Raw genomic sequence first — 26,236 nt, 5'->3', positions numbered from 1 at the left:
TATTCATCTCATTACAGTAGTAGAGCAAATAACAAGTCTAGTATGCTTGCTACCAATTAAAGTAACAACATTGCAGGGGCATGCTTGGAAAGGGAGAAAACAGTATTGCATTTTCCTTTGCAGAACAGCAGATGCTGCACCCTCAAGAAGCTCTTCAGAACTAGAAATAGCTTCTCAGGTATACAGTGTGATCAGAAATCTGCAATTCTGTGCTCTACTTCTGGCCACCAAGAGAGCTAGCCTGTGCTACAGACATGAAAACAAGGTGTTTATGGCATGAACTCAGTTAACTTGTGTAGTGCTGAGACATAGTGTACATTTAGGGGTTGGGCACCATTAACACTAATGAAAGGCTAGGATGTACCTCCACAAGTTTTTACAGATGATGAATTAATGGATATGTATCATACTTCCTAAGGGCACTAAATCGGTAAAACGGCAAACCCAAAATTAGACAGGCCTCACTAGAACACAATACATTGAACAGCTTGTTTCTTAGAGCAAATGGTTTTGCGTGAAGGAAATAAAACATTAGAACAAGATATATGTGGAATGAATGTAAAGATAAGCAAAACAAAGGGTTATGCCCATGTGTAATGAAATATTGCATGAGTGTTTGTATTGTTGTGCTTGCAACTTCTTTTTTAGGAATGCTAGTTTTTTCTTTTTTTCTTTTATTTTTTTTAATAAAGACCCAGAGGAAAATAATCAAAGCAAAAAGTAAAAATAATAATAATAAAAATTCATAAAAGCTTTTGAAGAGGAAAACATGGCATTCTGACATAACATGCCCAACAAAAGAAATACCATACAGTGTAGTCATATACAAGCATTAAGTGATTCAAAAGTGCCCCTCCTGACTGTTACGGTCACACTGCTGTAACAATGGGCTAGCATGAGAGGAGGGGAGAATTCATTTTAATTCTGAATTCCTTTCCAGTGGGCCTTAAGTCTGTCTTCAGTTACAGATGAGAAATGTTGCACTTCTTCCGTGGGTCCTTGAGTTGTGTAGTCACCTGTAAATAATATTTCTGTTGAGGCAGCTAAACATTTTCTTCTAAAAAACAACATGGGTGGACTTTAAAGGTAGCAAAGCAGTAGAATTTACATTAATATGAAGAAGGGTGTTTGCAGCAGGTGGTTCAAGCAGTCTCCCAAAGTCCCCAACACTTTGGCCCACCCATCTCATGTGCCGCTTTTCCTCCAGAAGTGAAGTTCTGCCTCCTTTCGAGAGGGCCAGGGGCAGGACCAGGGGTCTGCATATGCCTCCTAGTACATCCCAACCACCCTCAACAAAGTCCCAGCATAGTGCAGGAGAGAGATCATCACGTAACCATGGTCTTTTCCAGAAACTGATCCACTCTAATGTGCTAACATTGGGCAAACATAGAAAATGGGAGGAAATCAGTGCCTCTTCACATAGGCTGTTTCTTTTATCTTGTCTTGGACAACCCTGATCTGCCCACCAAGTACCTATTCTCCTTTGGCAAATCATTTCATCCTCTTTGGGCAAAAGGGGTTAGGAGCAAGCGAGAGGGCAAGTAAAGAGAATAGAAGGAAAGAGAATAGAAGAAATGAAAGAGAAGAAAACAGAATAGAAGGGAAAAAAGAGAAGGAAAGAATAAAAGGAAAGAAAGAGAAAGAAAAAAAGAAGGAAGGAAGGGAGGGAGGAAGGGAGCAAAGAAGTAAAGAAGGAGTCAGGTGTCCAGTCATTACAGCTGGGGCCGGGTGGACACCACGCACAGCTTGGGCCCAGCACCAGCTCTGAGGCTCTCCCCTGGCACCGGTGGGAGTCGTGCCTGCAGCATGCCAGGACCCCCCATTCCTTCTGGGATAACAGCCACTGCAAAATCCTGTGAGCCAGAAGGACATTAGACATGCACTATAATGTGGGAACTGACAGCATACATTTTTTAGATCTATTAATCTATTGATCTATTAATTAAGGCATTTTGTTGGTAGCTAGAAATGATTCCCAATTCACAGCTCTGCTCTTTGGGTTATTCCTTTTTATGTTTATTTTCAATTTAATGATTTTTTAATGTAAAGCAGACAAAAAAAAATGCAGAACTGGGGACAAATATTGAGAGACACATTTGAAACAGAGTTAAGTTCTACATCATTCTTTGGAAAATAAATGGTGTATCAATGTTCACATGAAAAAAAGAAACAAAAAACACTGTGCAACCAAAAACTAGTCATGAAAGAAGGTGACGGGCTCAAATTGATGGCAATGCATTGACTTGGGCATTGAATCTCCAGGCAGGAAAATCATGGTTTTGGAATTTCCTCCTTAGACACTGAGAAAGAGCTACTCCTTGCCCATCACCAATAATTTTTACCTCCCTTCTGAAGCCTCAGCAACTAATGTAGGCATCCAGGTCTCGCTCTAGGGGCCAGGCATGGAAGAATGGAGTATTACACTGTATAATTTGTAGATACTTTTCTCCACCTCATCTCCCACAGGTTTTAACATCAAAACTAAATTGACTGAAAAAATATATATTTCTCTATATCATTTTGGACACTGTCAGTTTACTACATTCCCTGTATAATGATGAGAATATTAGATAATCCTTATCTCTGAGATAATTCCATGCAAAAATGTGTAAGATTTTAAAATTTGTTGCTAGTGATACTTCTATGGCTTCATCTAAGCAATGCATTAAGAGTGAAATATAATATATCCCATCTCATTTTTGTTGTAGCATCTGTAAAGAGAACATTGTGATTACTTCAATTCTTTCAATGGAACTAAAATCCACTGCTTCCAAATGGAAAAAGAATTATTATCCTGATTTCCTTTGTGACAGTTATCTTATGTAATGGAAGAGAAATATTATTATTAGCACCACTGTTGCTCAACAAAAAAACATTCCCTATGTTCTATGGACAATTTTCTGCTTTAGAGAACAACAAAAGAACAGAGTAACCAGAGAAGCGTTTGAAACAGATGTGGATTTATTTCCATACTTGAGGCTTAACTGAGCCCTGGTATTTAGCGGATATGATTCTGTCTAACGCTTTCTGGGAGAGCTGTGCACCATCACAAGAGGTTGAATGTACTGACATTACTTTGAAGGGGTTAACGTCTGTGCTCTGGGAGGTGTTCTCCTGTTCCATTAATTAAATGGGGCTTTGTAAGCAAGTATCTTTTGTTTTAAAAAGCCAGATTACCCTTGTAGTCTACAGGAGATAAGGTAGTCATAGACCAGAGCTAGTTTTCATTTTCATTTCCTCATTTTATTAGGTTTGAAACAGTGAGAGTGGGCTGCAACGATTAGTACAAACAGAAGAGCCACACTTGAAAGCTGTTGGGGTTTTTGTGTATCTGTTTAAGCTCCCCAGGCTAAGAAACAAGTCTATCCCTGCATGTTTACCATGCCTGCTAAGCATAACTGACATGGATTTCCAGGCCCAGATCTAAGGCCAGAGCTCGTCCATGCCTTGGACAGTTGACATCAGATATTGCAGTACGTTTTTCTCTGGTATCGACAACCACCGCAGGTCCCCGCCACTTAACTCAAAATGCTGCTCTAACCTCCTCTTTCCTGCTCCTAGATATGCACTAACTTCAGTGCAAGCCCGACTCCCTTTGCACTGTATCCGGAACAAATTTCTTGGCCTTATCTTCAAAGCCCATCACTTCGCCCCACCCAACCTCTCCTGCTGGGTCCTGAGCCTAGGTTAACTCCCACCTCACTTCGCAGCACTGGGCTTTGTGCTCTTGCCATTTACATTCACAAGCAAAGTTGCAGGTTGAGGTGCACCTCCTGAAACATAACCTTTACCCTGCTGGGCCCACAGCCCAATAAACAGGACTGAGCCATACATACTGACCATAACCTACTGGTCACAGGGCTCCTTCAAAATGGGGGTTCCTGCGCCAGCCCCTGCTCTGAGGCGCTTGCAAGGGGCTGCAGGATCACTCCTTCCAGCAGAAGGGTTGGCCTTGGCTTGCTTGAAGCCGTGCAACTGCAACCCTGCGTTTAATAGGAAACAAGATCTCCAGCAGTACTGGTATTACCAAGTCAGGTTTATTATAGCGCAGTGAGGTCTGAGGATTTAGAGATTAGTGTGCAGAAGAGTTTATTCCCTTACTTTTCTATCATTTAGGTCAGAGTGTAACCTCTGTTACCCAGAGAGATTTCTCAACATGTACATTTATTTTTGTTTGGCATCAGACTCGACAGTCTGATCCTCGGCTGTCAGAGATCCCCCATCTGTATCACTTTTTCCATGGCTGGGCAGTGCAGTTGATTGGCGCTAAACTTGCAGCTTGTAAAACAAGAGCACATTACTTCACACTGTGCATGTGCTCCTGAGCAAACTCCCAGCAAGATACCACGTACAATGTTTGCAGAAAATTGTTGACACTTCCCCTGAATGTGCTGGCTGCTAGTGTGGGCTTGCATATCTATCCACCTAATACTCAGATTTGACAGTAATGTGTATTCAGCATGTCAAGGGAGGTAGTACTTAAAGATACTGGCACGAGCAAGGCAGGTGGAGCCTAAAAGGCTTTTCCATCACTAGCAACAGCTGCCCTTTTTACACAGTCTCTCCCTTTTTTCTCCTCTTCTTTTTTTTCCTTCATTACGAACATTTCCAGGAAAGTAACTCTTCTGTCTACAGTCCAAGTGGCTTGTATAAGAATTGGCCATTGGCATCTCTAATCTGGTTAGAGTTTTAAACAGATTCATATGAGATGGGTAGCCAGCCAGTTCAGTGGGCTATCAGTCAGTGAGATACAAGCAGGATGCCAGTGCTGGATGGAGAACTTCCATCTGAGCTTGCAATGTTCAGAATTAAAACTGAGATGCAAATTATAAGCATAAGTTGCAATTTATATGCATAAATATAAGCATAAGCATAAATTTAAATTTATAAGAATAAATTACATTCATGTATTGTATTCATGTTTTCATTATAGCAAAAATAATTTCACTTTCAGGTTTCCAACAAATGTCATACATGATGGATAATTTGGATCAAGAAAGAACTAGCTCTGGCACTAAAGCTATGTGAAAAATAGCTATTCTGTTTGGACTGTTTTATGTGAGTAAATAGAAGCAAGTGATCTATTAATCCATTTCCTGATCCTATTTGTTATGTATTCATGGCAAGGACACATGGAGATTCAGTGATTAAGAAAAGGAAAAACTTACCAATCTGACGCCGTCTACAGCTATTACTTCTCCCAGAGCATGATTCATCCTGTCAGAGGACTTCTTCACAAGGGCACCTGGCTTTGCCATGGCTTTTCTTCTCTGTTTTTGTTTGCTTCCTTTGTTTTTCTTCCCTGTCAACAGATATTTGCACTGAATCTGTTTGGATTATAAATGCCTAGTAAGCTAAAACCTGAAATGGAAAGTTGATGCTACAAGATACCACCAAAATGATTCTCAACACAAGTAAACACAACACTTCTCCAGTCTTGACGTGAAAGAACTTTACTGTGCTTTTTAACCGTTGTCACAATTAGAACATTGCCTCGCTACCCCACACTCTTCACACCAAACCCAAGCAAGGTTTCCTTTCAGTGCTTTTAACGCTGATGTCCCTCAGCTGCACCAGCAGTTCCTCATGTTTTCCTGGTCTTCGCAGGGAGCAGGATACTTGAAAGTGTAGTCTGGTGGAGGTAATTCAAGCAAAGGACGGGTCAGGTAGTTGCATCTTGCTGGCCACACTCGCTAAGCTGAACGGCTAATGCATCTTGCTTTCTAGGTTGGTTTTCTCAACCACCCTTACATACCACTAGCTGCACTCTTACTGGTAGAGGGCCAGCGCAGCCCAGACCTAGAGTTCACAGCCAAGCCTGTAAGCTCCACTACAAGGAATATAGCTTTGTGTGCCACACATCCATGATTTCAGTACCACGACCCAAAAAGTAACAGTGTGCATATATACATGAGAGGAAGGGGCAAGTAACTAAATTATCCTAAGGCTGCCCTATGCATTTGCTACTAGAACGAATCGCAATTTGCACAGAAGACGGAACCCTTTAAATACTGGGTAGTGCAGTGGCAGACAAACCATACCAAATAGCACAATACTTTCCATTATACACTAATCACCACATTTTAAATTGTTATCATCAGATTATGTGGATGCATGATTCACAGCCCACTCCCTGTCTCCAAAGAATCGGTTTTTAAGCAGGCTGCCACGCGCCTACTGCACCTGATTGTTTCATCGGCACATTCCAGCTAACAAAGGCAGACGAGCCAGGGCAGAGCCCAGGACACTGATACACTTGTTCTATCCCCACAGGTGTAGCAGCCTTCTGTTTTGAAAGCTTCTGGGTGTAGGCGTTAGGGCTGCATTCTTTAATTTCTACTTGCTTCATTTGGAGTCAGAGGGAATGGCAGCCAAGTGTGGAGTACGAAGAAGCAAAAACCCACATTCACAAAGCCCTGCTGGGACACCGTTATGACAAACCCTATGCCCTCGGTCTTGGACAGGGGAAGAAGTAAAAAGAAGAAGAAAATGATATGTTTTTTTTTTTCTTTTAACATTAATAGTTCCTTCCTATCCTGCATTTCTGGCCAACATTGTTGACAGAAAATATGTTCTGTATAACATAGCAACAGGTAGCTCCATATGCATGTATGCTTTATGTTTAATTATTGGTACAAGCCATTATTTATATAGTAGTATACTATATTTTCCATGTGAACACATATTTTATGTATAATTTTTATGTTTTTCTTTTTTAATATATATTTTTATGTATAATTAATAGAGCTGGTTATTATTTATACAGACGTATAGTTGTACATACTGTTTCATTGTCAAACAAGCAGAGGAGAGACCATATTCTCCTCACTGTTTATACCATTTCAGGCCAGAAGACACCACTGTCCAGTCTGATCTCCTCCATTCCCATACACTGATTTTTCCAGTTATACCCATACTAACTCTGAAGTCCCAGTCCCCAAAAGCCAGCACTGTTTTAGATCAGTGCTTGTGCAAGGTCTTGAACTGTCAGCACTGAAAACTGAAGTCACTACTGTAGCTGTAGGACAGTTATATCACTAATAAACTGTCACCTTCTGAAAGGAGAGGATAAATCACTTCACATCCCACACAATCATTGCCACTTCTACTAAGGTGGCCCACAATTTTACTGTAATGAGTCTTGTGACAATCACCTGTTCACCGGGATTCTATAGAACATTACCAATTTCTTGCAGACAAAGCTATCCTGTCTGCACTGCATCGGACCCGTAGCCAGACAACTAGGAAACTAAATTCACTCACTGATGCTTACAAAACATCCATGAGCAAACTGAGATTTGTAGGAATACTCAATTTTAACAGGAACAATTCTTCATGGTCCATAAAAGGCAGTGTAAGATGCAGAAGCTGACATTCATGGCTCCTGTTCATAGTTCAGTGTTCTGTGTTTAATTGCCCACAGATGGAGCTGAGAAATTACCCTCACATCTATTACAGAAAATATTCAGGAGGGCAGATTTCTTGCAGCTCCACCTGTTTTTAAATCCAGCTTTGGATAAACACAGAATTCTGCAATTTAAGAAAGTATCTCACAAATGTCTTCTTTTTTTTTTTTCCTTTTTCTTTCCACCAACCCCGAGTTCTGTTATCTTACACTCATTTTGATAAGTTACCTTCAGCTTTTCTGTCTGCACATGCAAGGAAACAAATCCAGCCCCACTTCCAATGCAAGTTTAGACAACGTGGTTAAATTAACAGCCTGAACATTAGAAAAGAGATTAGGATAATTAATGCCAAGATGATAGAACTAGGAATGTTTTGTACTGTAGGTAGGGCCACTATTTGGGAGGCCAAAAGAGGAGTTTTACCACCAGCTTGCAACAGGTTCTAACAGTGAATCCAGTTTTTAAACTGGAATCACATTCCCCTGAAATGCTGGAGTCACGCTTTCAAAAACATATGCCATAAGCTGGTCTTCAAAATTCAAGAGGAAGCACCTGAAATATGCCCTATTTTCTACATTTTAAGAAGAGATATTAGATACCCACACTGTTCTAGAAAATTGAGCATTTCATTGGAATACTCCATGGGCTTCAGTTCAGAGTTTGCCAAAGAAACATACGTTTGACACCTTAAATAACAGAGTACCTGCAATCTATCAAAAGCTCAGAAATTAATTCAAGATTTTTTTGGAATTAAAGAAACATTTTAATTCGTTACTTCAGAGCCTGCTCAATGCCCTCCCTAAAGACACTGAGATTGTGAAATAATTAAGAGCATATTTCTTGACCTGGAATTATTATTCACTGTCCAGCTGCCAGGATTTTCACACAAAATACCCTAAGTAAAACCATACTGGGAATTAATGGCACTGGTTGTACAGACCCAGTCAAATTACCAGTGAGATTCAAAGCCAAGGAGGAAAGGAGATGCTTGATTCATGCCTGAACCATTTACAGTGTGCTAACTCCAGCGAAATAAGATGGACAACTTTAATATTTTAAGAAGTATTTTTGCAAGGAACAAATATTACCTTAGTTTCAGTGGAGTTTCAGAGCTGTGCAGCCTTCCCAGTATATGTCGCAGCAAACACCACTTCCTAAGAACAAATGAAATTACCATACCCTGTATCATGGTAGTGCCTGACTCCTTTAGATGTGGATTGTGCTTATGTAGAGGGTCCCTAGTGGGTGCTGCATAGGCCATGAGAACAATCAGCATCCCCTAGGATAAGTCAAGTCTCTCCAAAGAGATCATCCAGCTCCTTCAGGAGAGAATTAAAAGACAAAATGTTTCTGCATTACCAAATACAGAACAGGGAGTTTATGGGCCCTGTGTTTTAAGGTGACTGTTACTGTTATTGTCACTGCAATCTTATTTGACAGATGCCAGAAAAATAGATTTTAGAGAGAAGCGTCTGAAACAGAGAAGGAAGAATGCTGCAAATTGGATCCACGATTAAACCTGAAAGTAGAAATGGCTTGATCTGGAGAAGTGCTGAGAACTCAAAGGCCTATTAGTTCCCATTCACATCCCTGGGAACTTGATGCATTCAAAACATCTGAATTTACATTTCAACAACTGTCTTATCTTGGCACCAGAATACAGGTTATCAAAACCTTCCATTCTTCTGTTGTAATGCCCAGCCTGAGAGGACATGAAAGTTCAGAGGACATTGTCTCAACACTCCCTCAAGTCCCAGCTCTCTTAATACCTGGGGTGAAAGCTACTCATCCTGAACTGGGATATCCAGAAGCATTCATTTCACTTGAAAGCCCAGACTTTCTGTTCCCTAGTTTCTGCACCTAGGTTTGAACCTAGACTACAAATGAGTCAGTGGCTAGAGAAGCTACTCCCTGGATTGGTAGACTGGAGCCCACCATAAACACATTAAGAGTCATTCTCCTGTGTCTTCTCAGGAGAAGGTGCTGGAAAATCATTTCATCTGGGCCATTACATCCCAGAGCAACATTAGTTTTGTTTGATCTGCAGACTGCTCTGTCCTCAGCAATTTGTGGCTTTCTGTGTACCTCTACACCTCCAGCTCGAATCCATCCAAAAAAATATTCCTCCCCCAAAACACACATCCTTTTGTTTATTTTTACCAACCCTCCTGCCTGTTTAGCTGTACACTGCTCTATTATGTGGTCTCTGTGTTTTCCAGGCAGATTTTCCTCATCTAAAGAATCTCTCAAGTGAAGGTTATTTGAATAAATGAGGATGATGTGGCCCACCCACCCTAAGCCCCCTATCTGTCTTCTGAGAGCTGGCCTTTACAGAGAGCCAAGAGCTTGGACCTGGACTGAAAAAGTCTAATGGGATTCCTTTATTAACATGACTAGCTGTAGAGGTTTCTAAATAAATTAATAAATTAGACATAAAGGCAAATAAAACCCAGATATCTACTTAGAAGTCTTCTTTCTTGCCACAGAACATGAGCTAAGCCCATAACACGTTTTCATGGTCTCAGCAAATACAAAATATAGTTCTGGGAATCCTAAGAATCCTTTAGTCCAACCATACCAAATTACAACATCTTAGTGTGTGTGTGTGCAGGGAACGTATCTCAGGCCTCGTGGCTGTGTGTCTGTAGATGAGTTCTTCCCTGAGATGTCCTAACAATCCTAGCAAACAGATATTTCACTGGGCACTAGATTTTGATTTCTCTATCAGACTCACTCACCTTATCATTGCATAGCTTATACTTGCAGATGCAAGATCAGGCTGTTTCTCAGAGAAACATTAACAGGGGAAGGTTTTACATATTGATACCATGAACTGCTACAAGCAGGATCATGCCAAGTGATGTTTGGTGGTGGGGGCTGGGAGATGGAGGGGCTCTTTTTGTATTGAAGGCATTGTTGGATATCAAATGGCAAGTATCAGAGTGACAGCTTTTGTTTTCATAGCCTATTGAAAAGTTAATGAAGTAAAGAAGATATAATCATTCAGGTAAAGCAGGATACGAAGCAGGCCAGGGCTTGCACTAAAAATGCATAAAGTTATTTCACTAAAAGACAGAGGCACTTGCCCATGGCAGGTGCAAAACTTAGGCAGTGCTCTGATTGCCTCAAGAAAGGAAAAAACCTGCAGAAAATGTTGGGACATGTTCTAAGCCTCATCAACAGCCGTTCTCCTTTTTTTTTTCTTTCTTTTTTTTTTTTTCCTTGTTGAACACTTTAGGTCGTATCTTTATTGTCTGCCAGCAAAGGCTGTGGTTTTCAGGGCTCCAAGCTATTGGGGAGAGACAGCACACACAAAAATCTTGAGTGGTTTAGAGAAGTCTCTGAATCAGGAGATTTCTTTTTATGACGGGGATGATATGGCAGAGTTTTAAAGTATGTGTCTGCTGTAAACCAGAGAAAGGACAATATTTGAGGCTGACTCACGTCTGTCTGACTCTGCACATGGGCTGAAGGAAAAATGTCAGCTTCACCTCAGCCACTGCTTGCAGCCTCAAAGTGTTTGGTTTCCTTGGTTTCCCATCTCTGTTATGTGTTCAGGTCCTGCTGCTTTTGAGACATGCTTGGCCCAGTTGCTCTCCATGTGTATCAATATCACCACTTCAGAGCATGCCCTGGTTTGCACCAGCTCTTCCTGCAAGCAGATTTTCTTGCTGTGTCTACACACTGGGCTGTACTGTGCGGTGGGGATGCAGCACAGCCCTGCTGAGGGCTCAGTACAATACAGCTCCCTTCGGAAACAATGGGCTCTGACATCCAAGAGGGCCCTCTCACCTTCCAGGCTGTCCCAAGAAGAGTCCAAGGTTTGAGTGCGAGTCTCACCACGTGATGTGCTGTTCACCCACCCACTCTGGATGGTACAACTCTTGTGTGCAAAGCAGAGACCACAGCGAGCACCAGAGCAAGACTTGTTCAGATCAGTGCCTGTAAAGCAAGGCTGAAAGGACTCCCTGAAAGTAGAGGAAGCTCTTGCAAAGCAAATTTCTTTAGATTTGATGACTAATCAAGTGAAGAACCTCCCAAAGCTGCCAAAAAAAACCCCCACAAAACAGACAAAGAGCTTCACCTGATATCAGAGTAGTCCAGAGATGGCAATTTGTTTGGCCAAACTCATCGTAGTGTGATAGCATGTTGTTCTACTGGCTGCTTCTTTCTGCAAATGATTAAAGGCTCCTATGAGAAGTAAGAAGCAATGGGGATTGAGTTTAAGGGAAATTACTTATCTGGGCTGGAAATTAAAGGTACTTAAAAACAAGTTAAGCTTCTCACTATCATTGGAGAAAAAATGGAAGCAGCCAAATTTATGTTATACCTTATTGCTCAAGCTCGGCAGTACCTGGAAGACTCAAAAGCAGGCACTGACCTGCATGCATTTTTCCAGTCCCAGCCCTTGATGATATGAGTAAGAGACAGGAAAACAGAGGAAGCTTTGAAAAAACACAGGCCCAAAGGACATGGGTCCCTGAGCTGTTTTCACCTGAAGCTGCAGTGCAGAGAGGACTATACAATCTAGCCAACTTCCTCATAGCAGATGGCAGAGACAGTTTTGCCAGGAAGAAAATTCCCACCCTGGATGTGGTGCTGTGTTTGTTTGTTTGTTTGTCTGTCCTGTGCCCACACACACAAACACACACCTGTCTCTCCCTTCCTCCCTCCCTCCCTCCCTCACGCAGCCAGCGGCAGGGTTGTGTAGGAGAGCCCTCCGGCCAGCAGCTCCTCCCGTCCCAGCAGGCCCTCATGCTCCCTGGCAGCTGCTGAAGCAAATGGATCGCTGCGTGCTTCCCCAGAGAGAGGAATTTCAGTGCCTACAGGTAGACAGTGCACTGCGGAAGGTCGTAGCACGGCTGTGCAGTGGTTTCCTGTCAGGCTGCCGTTCACCCGCCTCCCGGGCACGCTCCTTGCCTCACAAGGCAGGCCACAGCTCACTTCATCTTTCCACATCAAACCCAAGCACTCCTTGACTTCTACTTCCCCGCCGTCCTCTTTCCCTCATTTCCCTTCCCAAGTTCCTCTCAGCTTCAGGTGTGTGTTTTGAAATAGCTCTCCCACCAGTCTCCCTCTGTGAGCCAGATAAGCCATAGGGCCAAGGGATGAAGAGATCAAAAATACCACGTTGCTTTTGGCAGAGCTCTGCAGCCTGCAAGCCTGTAGCTACCAGCTGGGTGGAAGGCAGTTGTGGTGGCTGCCTGGACTCGGGCCACCTGTCATAAGCCAAGGGCTGCAGCTGAGAGCAGAGCTTCAGCTGTGCAAGAGGCCAGTGGATGGAAAGAGATCAGGAAAAAAAAAATAATAATATGCCTGTGCAGCCTACAGTTGTGTCTATGTGTGGTAGCATTGCTGTAGGTCTACTCCATTAAGACTCAATACTGCTAAAGGCAGGTAAATATAGTTTTCAGTCTATATAGAGTTTCAGACTCCAGCACCTTGAGATTCAAATTCAGAGTCACATGTGCAGGGGAATATATCTTTATTTGGACAACCTTACTGAAATAAGCACTTGAAATTAGAAAATACCTAAAAATTCATATTTGTGGCTATCTTCACAGAAGCTAAGTACTATGAAAAAAAGCAATAATAAACAACAAAAAAAGAAGATATATTATAAATAATGACACAAAAAAAGAAGATATATTATAAATAATGACACAAAAGAAAACTACTGAGAACGGCATACAGACTTAGAAATTATGGAAACAAACTGACTGAGAACAGGTCATCAGAAAGTGCTCTGTTTGCAGACCATGAGAGACAAATGCACCCATAACTGCAAAGGTCTCTGATCACCTTTGTACAGAACTCAGTACAGCATAAATAAGATGATACATCAGGGAGGCCTGGCCAAGTAAGGAAGATGTGAACCTTCACTGATAGTAGGGGATTTTTCCAGCACAAAGGAAGATAGCTTGGCAGGAGAGACAAGAGAAAACACTGGACTCAGAATTACACTGTGTTCCAAGATCTCAGAGCAGGATCTCTGTCCGGGTTCCCAGCCTGCCTGTCCACACTCAATCACTTGGGCCAAGGATTACTTATGTTCATAAACTCATGCCTTTTCTAGAGAATAGGAAAATCATCCAGTTCATTGGCCGATATCTGAAAGGAACAGCTCCAGAGAAAATCAACCTAATTACACTGTAGGAGAGGTAACTCAAGCAAATAGTAGAGGGTAAAAAGAAAAAAAAAAAAAAAATGGGGGGGGGAAGGAAAAGCTGATTCCAAAAGAATAAACTCAAAAGAGGACTGCTTCATCCGATGTATCATCAGGGTACTTTGCAATTCCCTGAAGTGAAGGGATAAAGCTGTGGCTTGCTACCTTGTTGTTGCCTTCCCCTGGGACACAAGGCATACCACACATCACAGGTCTCCCTTTTTTCAGAACAGGACTGACAGTACAGAGACCCCCACATTCCACCTGACTGTGGGTACAAACATAGTATCTGATTGCATTTTTAGCAGAAACGGTGATTTTAGAACAACTGCATTAATTAAAATAAACAAATATATTAATTAAAATAAAATAAATAAATTCAAATAAAGCCAGCAGCCACATGTTCCTATAATATGGTGACAGGGAAATACCAGGAGAAAAAAATAATAACAAAAAAGAAAAAAATTCACCACGTAAGTTACAGACAATCAGATCATCTGGATCCTGGGGTAGTAGGAAGTGGCTGTTATTCTGAGCTAAATTTAAAAGGATATGGAGAGTTTTTCAAGCTATTGTTCAAAAGCAACCTGAGGGGACTGAGCTTTTCCATGAAGAGCTGCTCTAACGAGCTACTGAAAGTTGCAGATTGCTCTTGAAGCTTCCTCTGCTTAGTGTTAACACATTAGGGAGGGTTTTTCCAGGAAGTCTTTTCCACTCTGCTCTATGAGTGAGCACTTTTAGTCCCTGAAGCCACACTGAAAGACCCAAGTAAAGACAGAATCTGAAGAGAGCTCCCCTGATCTGTTCATCTCTGCCTGCTATATTGCAGGGATGAAATGCCACCAAATGGACTAAAAAACACATTAAAAACTGTTTTGTAATTATCTTGGCAGTACATTTACTACAATTACAAGGAAATTGCAATTAACCATGTTTTATGGGTTTTATTTTCTGTTCAATTAATGCAGTTATTTCACAATCGTTAATTCTTTTGCTTAAATATTTCTTACCAAGAGAGAACAAAATTTTCAAGAGTTCTATGGAGCTGATGTGCTTTTTGCATACTAATGAGATCAGGTTGTTATAAAATGAAGAAATTCTTTATTAAATAGTCAGCTTTACTGATCTTAATTGCAAGCTGCATCTCTACATGGCACCTGTACATTCTGATGTGTTGTCATAACCCTCAGAGCTATGTAAACAAGCAAGTCCTGTCGTGTTGCTGGCTGACTCCAGTAATCACAGAGGCAGACAAAGTGATCTCCAAGGAGTCAGGTATACATGCGTACATAAGAAAGAAAAAGCAAGCAAAGAAGGAAGGAGCAGTGGTTAAGCAATAGGATGACTTAAAAATATATATGTGTAGATATGTTTAATGGGGAAAAAGGTGAATCATTTCAAAACTCATAAGGAATACAAGATAAGCACATCTGAACAGCTGAAGTCTTCATCCCGACTCAAGATTTCACAGGTGGTGGGGATTCTGGCTTCTGCAGAGCTTAAACTATCATCTCTGGGAAAAAGCTCACAACCATGCCTATATTTTTTATCATGGTTTGAAATTGGGACTGTCCTGTCTTCTTGAGGCCACTTTTAAAACATGCAGCTCTCTGCAACAGTTCCTTTGGTTCATCCACGCGTTTTTAAGAGGAAGATTTATAAGTCAGAGCACTGCTAGTAGGAGCAGCCAGATTCTTAACTGGCATAGATCAGCATCATTGCACCGATGTATATTGTGTAATGTTGATTTATACCAGCTACAAAATTAGCCCACAGTGCTCTGCCATGAAAAAAAAAATGTAACTCCCGGCAGCAGAGAGGTGAAAACCTTCAAGCTAACCTGATATTTATCTGTCTGGACCAGCGAGGCAGATTTTGATCTCTGTCACATTCCCTCTTCATTTATAACTTCAGTGCTGCTTGGCTCCAGAGGCGAAATTTTCAGAAGAGACTATTTTTAGGTCAGCATGGCTTCCACAGTGGAACCAGTGTGAAGTTGAAGCAAAGCAGCTGGCAAAATCCTAACAAAATCTCCTCATTCCCAAATTTCTGTTTTTGACAGAACGTGATGCACCCAAAGAAAAAGTAGACTTTCAGTGAAAAAGTGGAGGGGGAAGTGAAGAGAGAAAGGGAAAGAAAAAGGGAAAAGGAATGTTGTCTGTTGATCTCTCAGAGATTTTCAGGTGGAATCTTCACGCTCTAGTTCTTCATTCATTCACATCTGAGAAGCTGGTAGCACCTCTGTAAAACACCAGTTTTAAGCTTAAAACTTCAGAAAATAACTATCTTGCATTTTGCACTTGCTTTGTCTGCATCACTTAACAATCCACAAGCACTTCTTAAACAGAATTAAAATATTCTGGCAAACATCAAAGTTCTGACTCCTTTAGCTAGCTCTTGTGTGTGCGTTGTGGTGCATGTTGATCACACCATCTGTAGAAACAATGAGAAACAACTTGATTGTAAGCTCAGTCTTTCCCTTGAAATAGCCACAGATTTGCCGGAAAACAGCCTTCTGAATCAGCCATAGTGTTCTCAGACACTTTGGGAGTTACTGCCAGATAAACCCTTGCAAACAGTGATTATTCAACTCTTGCCAGCAATATCTGCAGCACACTTTCCTTTTGTACATTCAGAGAGAGGTTTCCATTAATGGCTTTCTTACTGATGGAAATCAGAAGTGATGCCTTCACCACTCTCCCCTCAGGCTTTTTTCAATACCTTTTCCCCAGTGTCAAAACTCTTTATCACATGCACACCAATAAATAAATAAATAATAATTTAAAAAAAAAAATTGCAAGACACTACTTTTTTTTTTTACAGAGCTTCACCTTTTTTCCTTTTCTTTCACTTGTTTTTTATCCAAAAAGCAAAGCATAGCCCAAACCCAGCAGCGTGTCAGATGGGTTCACCCATCTTTGACCCACCTTTCCAAGCCTGGCTCTCCGCCAGCCCTGCTGAGCCCTGCGCCCAGCTGTGCACACCTGCCGGGAGGTGTACGTGCTCATGTGAGTGCCCCCCTGTGGTACTGTACTGCCAGTTTAGGCTCAGGAAAGAAAAGCCACTTGTTACCCTGCAATAACCTGTTCCTGCAGAAAGCATCAGGTTTCACGGCAGGTTAGCTTCCCTGTACTGTACTAGCAAAACAATTAGAATAAGCTCTTGGAATCACTGTTGGTAAAGCCAACCTGGAAATGCTGTGAGGAGCATGGGAACGAAGTGATGAAGTTCTTCACAGTGTTGAAGCTGTATTGAATAATGTCATTAAGGGCTGGGTTCAGCCACAGTTGTGAGTTATTATGGTTTGTTTATTGTTAGCATTGCCTGGCCAGGCCTGTGAGGCAGAGGAGCTCACTGTGTGAATGGCAGCACCTGAGTGAGAGTCACCTCTGCTATTCACTTCTGTTTTCAGCAAAGCTGTGCTCTCCAACACTGGTGACAGGGAAATGTGGCCTAAGTGTGACTTGTGTGACCAACTGACCACGATACTCTGAATTAAACTTGGACAATCCTGTAGCTGTTTTTCTAACTGCGTGCAATGGCAGTACGAGTAGGCTTGACTGGAGCAGAGGAGAACTGGGCCATATGCTTGGATACCACATTCCCCACCTTGGTGGGAAGCCACAACACGGTCTTCTCCAAAGGAAAACTGCCTGAGCCCATTGGCAAATTTTACCAGAGTCCTTCCCCTGAGGCTTACTGGAGCAGGAAGGGAAGAAGCTTGAACCCTTGCAAGGCATGGCTATGACATTTTGCCCTTACTTCTGTCACCTGCTTTGGAAACCAGGGTACTCAGTTCCCATTCTTTAAAAGACCAAAATTGCTCAAAACTGGAGCAGTGCTCTCCCCTCCCAGTCTATCCACTCATTTTTCTTGAGAGTGGCTCCAAGTTCCTTTTCAATCCTTGCAGAGCTGCAGAGGAACAATCATTTCTGTTCCCTTTACTAGGACCTCTCAATGACAGTATTTCTCCTGTCACTTGTTCAGCTGCTGACCTTTTCTCTCCTACCCACAGTCCTTTAATTAAAATCTTTACTCAAGAATGCCAACAAATGGAAAAGAAATTGTTGGATGGACGTGGTCCTGGGCAACTTGCTCTGGGTGTTCCAGCCTGAGAAGGAGGTTTGACCAGATGACTTCCAGGGGTCCCTTCCAACCTCAGCCACTCCATGATTCTGTGATTCAGTGATGTTCTCAGCCTACCATGCAGTAACTCCATTTTCTCTTGCATTGACAATTATTTGGTTACATTTTTTGTTTAGTTTGTGCACTGGTAATAGGGTTCTTTGTCATCTCAATTCTTCCCTGAGAAACCAGGGCTGAGACCTTGAGCTCTCACTACTCTCAGTGACAGTCTGTGGAAATCACCCCGCCTTTTTAAGATCTTCCCTTGGATATTGTGTCAAACTTTCAGAACTCAATTTTGAAAATGTTGCCCATACCTATTTACTCATCCTTGTAATTAGATAACAGTGATGGGAGGAGTTCATCTTTCTTCTACATGATTCAAGTAATGACATGTCCACTACCTTTCTCTGGAAATTACTCAGCCTAATAGCCTTGCTTTTCAGATGATTTTCCTTGACAATCAGATGACTTTAAAAGCCTGCTCTCTTTTCAATTCAAAAGACATTTCATTCTCTCTTCTCAGCCTTTGTAAAAAGCATCCCAACTTGCAAAGGAAATGCTAGACCAATAAGTTCGTATTATGAACTCCGCAGAATAAGTGTCCTGACGTTGTCTTACCAAAGAATCTGAAGTAAAATTTGTAGTGGTTGCTTTAAAACAGTTGTCTATTGTGTTGGATGTCTCTCTACCCCTGTTTAGCACTTTATCTTTCCATTACGCCTGTCAAAGGGAGAGGCAGTTACTGGTCATTTTAGTGCATGTGTTAGGATAAGGACATCCCCTCAGGACCTGACTGCAGCCAGCTTCTTACTTGCTCCCAGATAGGAAGCAAATTTTCAGTCTAGCACCAATTTGAATAAGTGACCTAGAATAGTATCTCATCAATCCACTGGGCCATTCCACACCCATAAATACAGTTTCACTTTAAAAAATTGCATTTGACAAGTAGTTAATCCAGTTTATGCTTTAATCCCTTTTGGTATTTTAAAGAGAAAGAAAAAAAAACAGTCAAATACTGAGTTTTAAAAGTAGCAACTGAGTAATATTTTGCTGTTGAGGGTTTCAGAACAAAAAAAAAAAATTGTGCAGAAGGCGAGAAAAGAGAGGACAGCACAGGACAGGATAGGATAGGAGAACTATATTTCTCCTGTTTTAGGACTCAAGAATGGCAAGTGCCCTTCCCTCAATTTTTACATCATTTGTACTTATATATATATTAAAGTTATAATACTAGACCATTCCACATTTTAATGTTTTTAGACAAAACCTATTATATGAAAAACAAGATTGAGGATATCTCCCAGTAAAATAGAAATTGGCTAACACTTTTCAGGGCGTTATCCCTATAGAATTTTGTGAAAACAAAGTGTCTGAGTGCTCTTCCAGATCTGAATATAAGCAGCTTGCCCAGAGTACAGAACGAGGTTTTGCTGAGTCCTAGCAAAACACTCAAACCATCTTTCTGTCTTGCTGATGACTACACCAGTTTCAGGTGCAGGCTCAGCAATGACAAGTGAAGATAAAATTCCATCGATCTACTGTCCAAGCTTTTCCTAACATAGTATGTGGTTTCCTTTTTTTAAAACTGAGAGCACATTGTTGGCTATATGCAATTTGGCATCTGTCAAAACCTTCAGGTCCTTTTCTGAAGTTTCTCAGCTAGGCACTGCTCAGCCGACACTGATGCAGAGGGTTACCACATCCCAGGTGCACAACTTTGCACTTCATGCAGCTTTTGTTGGCCCAGATCTGTAGTTTCTCTTCTAGTTCTGTCATGCTGCATGTGTACCACTTCTTCTAACTACCCATCATCTACAGATCTCTAGATGGTGTGTTTTGTTATGTCATCCAGGTCACTGATGTAGATATTAAACACAGAATTCTAGTGTCAGTCATTTGTGTTCTGTACCTATTGCTTGCCACCAGCCTGACCTCAAGCCATCAATTACAATCCTGCCAATCCTGTTGAATTTCAGTTCTTGTAATAATCCATCCCTCATTACCTCAACACATTTCTGAAAATGCTGTGGGAAGTGACATCAAAAGCCTTGCAAGATGTATTGCATTTATTATTCTCCTCTCTTTCACATAATCATTTCATCATAGAAGGGAATTGGGTTGGTGAAGCATGATGCCTTGGGTATTTCTAGATCTCCTACTCCTGATTACATTCTTGCCCTTCATATGCTTATAAATGGAGTCAAAGTGGATGTGTTCCATGATTTTTCCAGATATGAAAGTAGGGCAGGTGAGTAAGTTCTCTGAATCCTCCTCTTGCCTTTGTAATATGGATTTAATATTAGTCTTTTTCCAGCTATCAAGGAACTTCCCTCAGTCACCATTCCTCAGTGGAAACACTGAGAACAGATAGCAGCCTTGCAATCATGTCAGACATTTAGGCACTCTCAACATCTTCAGATGCAGCCTACCAGCTTCTCTGAATAATACTTAATTTTCCCTTCCTGTTTAACAGACTCTCTCTTTCTGATCTCAACCAGTATATACAGAAGAGTGGACTCTGTATGATGAAGGCAAGAAAAGGTATTGAGTATTTCAGCCTTTCCCATGCTATGGTTTCCATGTTGTGGTTCCCATGTTTGGGAACCACAGTTGTTTATATGGTAAAGCATTGCCACTCTGAAGACACATTGATCCCTATGTGGTATCTTGGTCCTTCTGAGTTCAGGGATGAAGATCATCATGGAGCCGGAATTTTAGCCCTACATACTGCTCAGAGTATAATAGGTAGCAGCCATTATCTACAGGATCCCCAAATTAAGACAATAAGTATAACATGCAGGAGAGATCACACAACTCTCCTGTCCTGCAGGTTACTGAATGTATACATATATTCAAAGGGAAGCTTTCAAAGAAAAGAAAGGAAATTAGTTGGCTACTTCCTCTTTTGAAAATCAGCAGGTATTGTCATCTTTAGCCATTGATGTAGGTGTTTAATTTGGAAGATTAGCATCCTGCAAAATTGAAGTAGAGAGAGGGTTCCAGAATGCAATTCAGAGTACCTGAAAGATAGATCTTCACTCCAAAAAATCTGGGATTTGGGGTGGAAAGCAAACAAAGGAAAAGTAACAGTCTCCTTAGATTTTCTTTTCATTTTTGTGAGAGGCCTTATTCAATATTTGTACTAAATGCACAGAGCTGTTGCTTCAGTCATCTCAAATGTTATATTCTCCTCTCACTTATAAAGTTAAAACTCTCTCGCAAAGTGTTTGAACACAGTCAGTTCCCCAATCGTATCTTTTTCTATGAGAGAAAATAGAAGCACAGACATAATATTTTGGTGCTCAGATAAATTTTAAGGAGGGCTAAGTAAAAGAATGATAGCTAAAAGCTAGATTTTCCCAAGGTACAAAAGAAAAAATATCCTATTTTTGTCCTTTTTTTTTTGGAAAGGAGAACATGACAAGCATGTTTGATATGGAAGAAAAGTTTGTTTGTAGATGTTGGACAAATTATTCAAGGACAGTTCACCCATATAAAAAATGACCCTTGTGTTATTGCCAAGGTCAAAGAGACCTAGAGCGACCTGCCACAAAATTGTAATTTTCCCTGCTTGTTTGGGTCAGTTGATCCCTTTTCTCCATTTCCTTTTGGTGCTTTAGAGACAGCTAACACTCCTTCACTTCCAATGTACTTGGCCCTTTCCCCAAGATGCATGAAAATCTCTCATAAGTATAATATAGAACTTATGAAGTCATTTTTTCCCTTTCATTTTTTGGAGGAAGGTATGAATGAGTATTAATGGAGCAGATCCTCCTGGAAGCTACGCTAAGGCACATGGAAGAGAGGGAGGTGATATGGGATAACCAGCATGGCTTTCACCAAGGGCAGGCTCTGCCTGACCAACCATGTCATTTTTGTTGATGGTGTAACTGCATCAGTGGACAAGGGAAAAGCCACTAATGCCATCTATCTGGATTTCAGTAAAGCCTTTGACATAGTCCCCCATAACATCTTTATCTCCAAAGTGGAAAGATATGGATATGATGGGTATACTGTTCAATGGACGAAGAACTGGTTGCGAGATTGTACCCAGGGAGTGGTGGTCAATGGCTCAGTGTCCAGATGAAGTTTGGTGACAAGTAGTGTCCCTCAGGGGTCAGTACTGGGACCAGTGCTCTTTAACATCTTTTTCAATGACTTTGACAATGAGATTGAGTGCACCTTCAGGAAATTTGCAGATGTCACCAAGCTGTGTGGTGTGGTTGACATACCAAAGGTACAGGATGTCATCCGGAGAGACCTAGACAGGCTTGAACAGTGGGTCCAGGTGAATATCATGAGTTTCAACAAATTTGCCTGCAAGGTCCTGCTCATGGGTCATAGTAACCCCCAGTATCAGTACAAGAAGGGGGGTGTAAGGATGGAGCACAGCCCTGTCAAAAAGGACCAGGGGGTACTGGTGGATGGCAAGCTGGACATGACCAGCAATGTGCCTTTGCAGCCCGGAAAGTCCTGGGCTGCATCAAAAGAAGCATGGTCAGCAGGGAGAGGGAAGTGATCCTGCCCCTCTACTCTGTGCTGGTGAGGCCTCACCTGGAGTACTGCATCCAGATGTGGAATCCTCAGTACAGGAGAGACATGGACCTGTTGGAGCGCATCCAGAGGAGGGCCACAAAAATGATCCAAGGGATGGAACACCTTCCTTGTGAGGACAGGCTGAGAGAGATGGGGCTGTTCAGCCTGGAAAAGAAAAGGTTCCAGGGAGACCTGACAGTGGCCTTTCAGTATCTGAAGGGGGGTGATAAGAGGGAAGGGGAAAGACTCTTTAGCAGCATCCATTGTGATAGGACAAGGGGAAATGGTTTCATTCAAAAGGAGAGGGGCTATATAGATTGGACATAAGGATGAAGTTTTTTACAATAAGGGTCTGAGGCACTGGCACAGGTTGCCCAGAGAGGTGCTGGAAACCCCGTTCCTGGAGACGTTCAAGGTCAGACTGGACAGGGCTCTGAGCAACCTGATGTCCCTCTTCAATGCGGGGGAGTTGGATGAGAAGACTCTTCCAACTCAAAAGATTCTATGATTATATGTGGTGATGATGCAGTATTGCCTAGTCAGTTAGGTGAGAGATAGCACCTTTCTTTCATGAGTTCTCTCCATATCTCTTTGCTCTCCAGCTCTTTGTTAGTACCTTAGCCATTTATGCTTCACAGTGTCATAATTAGTTGTATCCTTCCATGGGTATATTTCTGGCTAACTTCGTAAGAAAATCTGTATCCCATCTGACGGCTCTCAGATCTTCTGCCTGTATAAAATACTGCTGTTGATAACATTAAGCATTATACACCCTTTTTTATTAATATTCTCATGACAGCATTTTTATTGCTGTGCAGTTCTGTTCCTTTCTCTCTCTACAGCTAGAGGGAATTTGTAGCTGCTCCTTGAAAAATTTGTTGAGGCCACATAAAACTGCCAGTGACATCAACTGGAGCCAGTTAAGTACGTCAGAGGGATTAAAAGCTGATAAGAGAGGGAAAGAGTAGGACTGCTTTTTCATTTGCAGATTAATCATACATTCCTCATCACTCACCTTTTCTGAATTCTTGGTTGTATTCAAATGACCTTAATTATATGGTAGTCCTTATTATCTAGGAAACGAAATACAAATAAGACTTTGTAACAAAAGACAATGACAAAACTAATAATTGCCAAGCAAAGGCAACACTCTTAACTGCCCCCATAGAACCCCACAGGATGAGATGATGCAAATTTTTATTTATATTATACATTGTAGGAATTAGTAGTTGAAAATCAATGGAATGTGCCATGCAGAGAATGAAGAGCATGTTTATTCTCTCTGTCCAGAAGAATTCTGAATGCAAAATTTAAGGTAGTAATCTACAATATATTTGTATTTTCATACAGTATTTTAACCCTTCTCAGAATACAGAAATCTCTTCTGCTACAGCTCCATTTTCTCAGTTATTTACTCTTCCTAAGATTGAGTACTTACCAAGTATTCAATGAAAGAAGTGTATGTGCACATTTACATGTGTGTACATTTACTGAGGGCTTTGATTTCCCCCCTAGCACTGAGCAGTTCAGCCTCACTGCTTATGGTATGTTGGAGTCACAGCTGCACGGCCACCTCCCCTGCTGTTCTAGTCTAAAAGATTCCGTTGCTTCAGCCTCTGTCCTTGTACAGATGCATATGTATGCACACATATGGACACTTAATACTTACACATATACATGCATACATATACATTGTACAAACAATTTGCTATGCCAGTGGAATGACTGCACAGAGATAGTTTATGGTCAAAAGACAGCTAAGTGAAATAACAGTCATTTGGAGCTCAAGAAAAAACAAAGTGTTTCATATGGAAGGGATGGCACAGAGCAAGTTTTTATGTCACTAGTATAATATTAAGAAATCTTACCTCATTTCCTTAATTAGTCTTTTTCCATTGTGTTATACCTCTAAAGGTTTGCCTACTTGAGCTCGAAAGGATGGGGTGTCTGACAGCTATACAAAGTTTCAACTAATTGAGATTTTGGCTGTTTGCTTACACTTCATGACTATACCTAATGCTGTGAATGTTATATAATGAATTTCTTACAATCCTTTTTTCATGGTTGCTTGCTACATTCAACTAAATCCACACCAAAGTGCCACTAAGACATTGAGAGTCCCCGAAAGGTTAAATTAGTCTTTGGTCCATATGAGCATGTCTAATTACTGCAAACTTCCACATTTCTAAGACTTAAAATATAAAGATGATCAAGTTCTGTACTTACACCGTACTACTGGTAATTGTTGGAAAGACGGTCTTTCTTCTGACCAAAATTGCCACAAATTTTTGTGCAAATACAAAAGAAGAGAGCTTGATACCAGTTGAAAACAGAAGGTTTAAAATAAAAAAAAAACACCAAAACTAAGCTTTTAAAAGCAGTTTGCTTTTTCGTAGCTGGAGTAACACTATTATATTATAAACTTCCTTTAAAAAATATTTCCATGAACTCTTACCTTTAAAGATCATTTAAAATATCATTATAAACCTATGCAATAGCAACTATTTATGGTTTTAAATTACCACAAAACGAAAACTAAAAGGCATTTACAAAAGCTCCAAGATCAGCCACTGAATATTGATTTTTTTTAGTCTCTCCAGGGAGTGACGGTAAAGCTTAAGGCTGACTTCTTTGAAAGGTATCAGATGCAACTCCATGCAAGTTGATGATGTTAGGTTGGTGTAAAACCAGATCTGTTGTTAATGTCTATATAGGATAGATACAAGAGGATAGCACTGAACTTCAGGGCATCTGTAGACAGGTTAGCCCAGGCCTGGAGCTAGAATATGTCTTTGTGGTGTACGTGATACCAACCGTATGCTAATGTTATGATGAGGTATCACTTTGTACACAGATGGGGTGGTTTTAAAGAATAAAATTACTCCAATTGCAGTGCAGATTTTAAAACTCTTCTTGCACCGTATAAAGCTTCCTTCAGACTCAGTACAGTTTCAAGAGAAAACTTCAGTAGACATCCCCAAATTTTTTAAACTCACTTTGTGTTTCATGTAGCTTAACCTCCAAAAAACAAACCGAACGAAAAATCATTTGGTGTTTCAATTATGATAAAAAACGCCAGCTAAAGTTTTTCTAATTAACTTATTCTTATCAGATCCTTTCTACTAGCTTTATATTTATTTATTAATTTGCCTTGAGGTTTTCGTCGCCCTAGAGGCAAATCTAGAAATCTCAGGGGGCCTTGTCATTTGGAAAGAGGGGCATAACAGGGGACTCCTCAAAAAAACAAACGTGGATAGGGCAGCTCGGATTTTTTTCTGAAGTAATCAGCACTCTGTACAAGTGAAGGTTGTTAAGAGATGACACTTCTGTTACTGACTCGCTTCCCAGCTGCTCCTTGTTGTTGTTCCTAGTCTCATAAATTTACTTCTGAATGTCATATCCTTCGTTTTACCCAGACTAAAGTTTTCAAAATAAATCTGAGCATATCTGGACTATTTACTTGCTATATTTAAACCACAACAAAGTCCCTAGCTACAGTGTGAACTAGCGAGAACATATGGAACCCTTCATAGACTTTAGAAAGAAACAAATAACAATGGGAAAGTGTAATTAACTCACAGGAAGGCTACTGTACCATGAAGGACTGATGTCTACCAAGTTCTGTTACTGGATCTAATTTGGTCTTCTGGATGACTATACTTTGATGCAGGAAACTAGAATTTGGAAATTTTTACATACATACATACATATATATTTATATAAAAAGTTATAAAGGAAAAAAGGAAGAGTGGTAAAACTACATTTTAAAAAATATTTCTGTTTAAATTAGTATGTCAAGTGTACTCAAATTTAATGTACAGGAATACTTAGACAGATGGCTTGAAAACAGGATCTTCCATTTTCTGTACTGAAACAGATCTGAATTGTTTTGTCTCTAAACAAAATAGTTGCCTTTAAAAATCATTTATATTGCAAACAGTTTAGAAAATACATAGGGGTCATGTCATACACATTGTCATTTAAGGGAGGGGAGGGGAGG

At 40.9% G+C, this 26,236-nt stretch overlaps 1 long non-coding RNA gene across 1 annotated transcript; it reads right to left on the bottom strand.

Moving 5' to 3' along the window:
• Window positions 754-11,679, bottom strand: LOC110393041. The gene is made up of 3 exons (XR_002434758.1): window positions 11,491-11,679; window positions 5,169-5,302; window positions 754-1,016 (listed from the first exon to the last, which is right to left on the bottom strand). It is a non-coding gene; the product is annotated as an uncharacterized LOC110393041 (long non-coding RNA).

This window comes from Numida meleagris, chromosome 2, assembly GCF_002078875.1.
Source record: "Numida meleagris isolate 19003 breed g44 Domestic line chromosome 2, NumMel1.0, whole genome shotgun sequence".
NCBI classification, from domain to species: domain Eukaryota; kingdom Metazoa; phylum Chordata; class Aves; order Galliformes; family Numididae; genus Numida; species Numida meleagris.
Note: the sequence above shows the minus strand (reverse complement) of the source record. Positions and strands in the feature narration are given on the sequence as shown.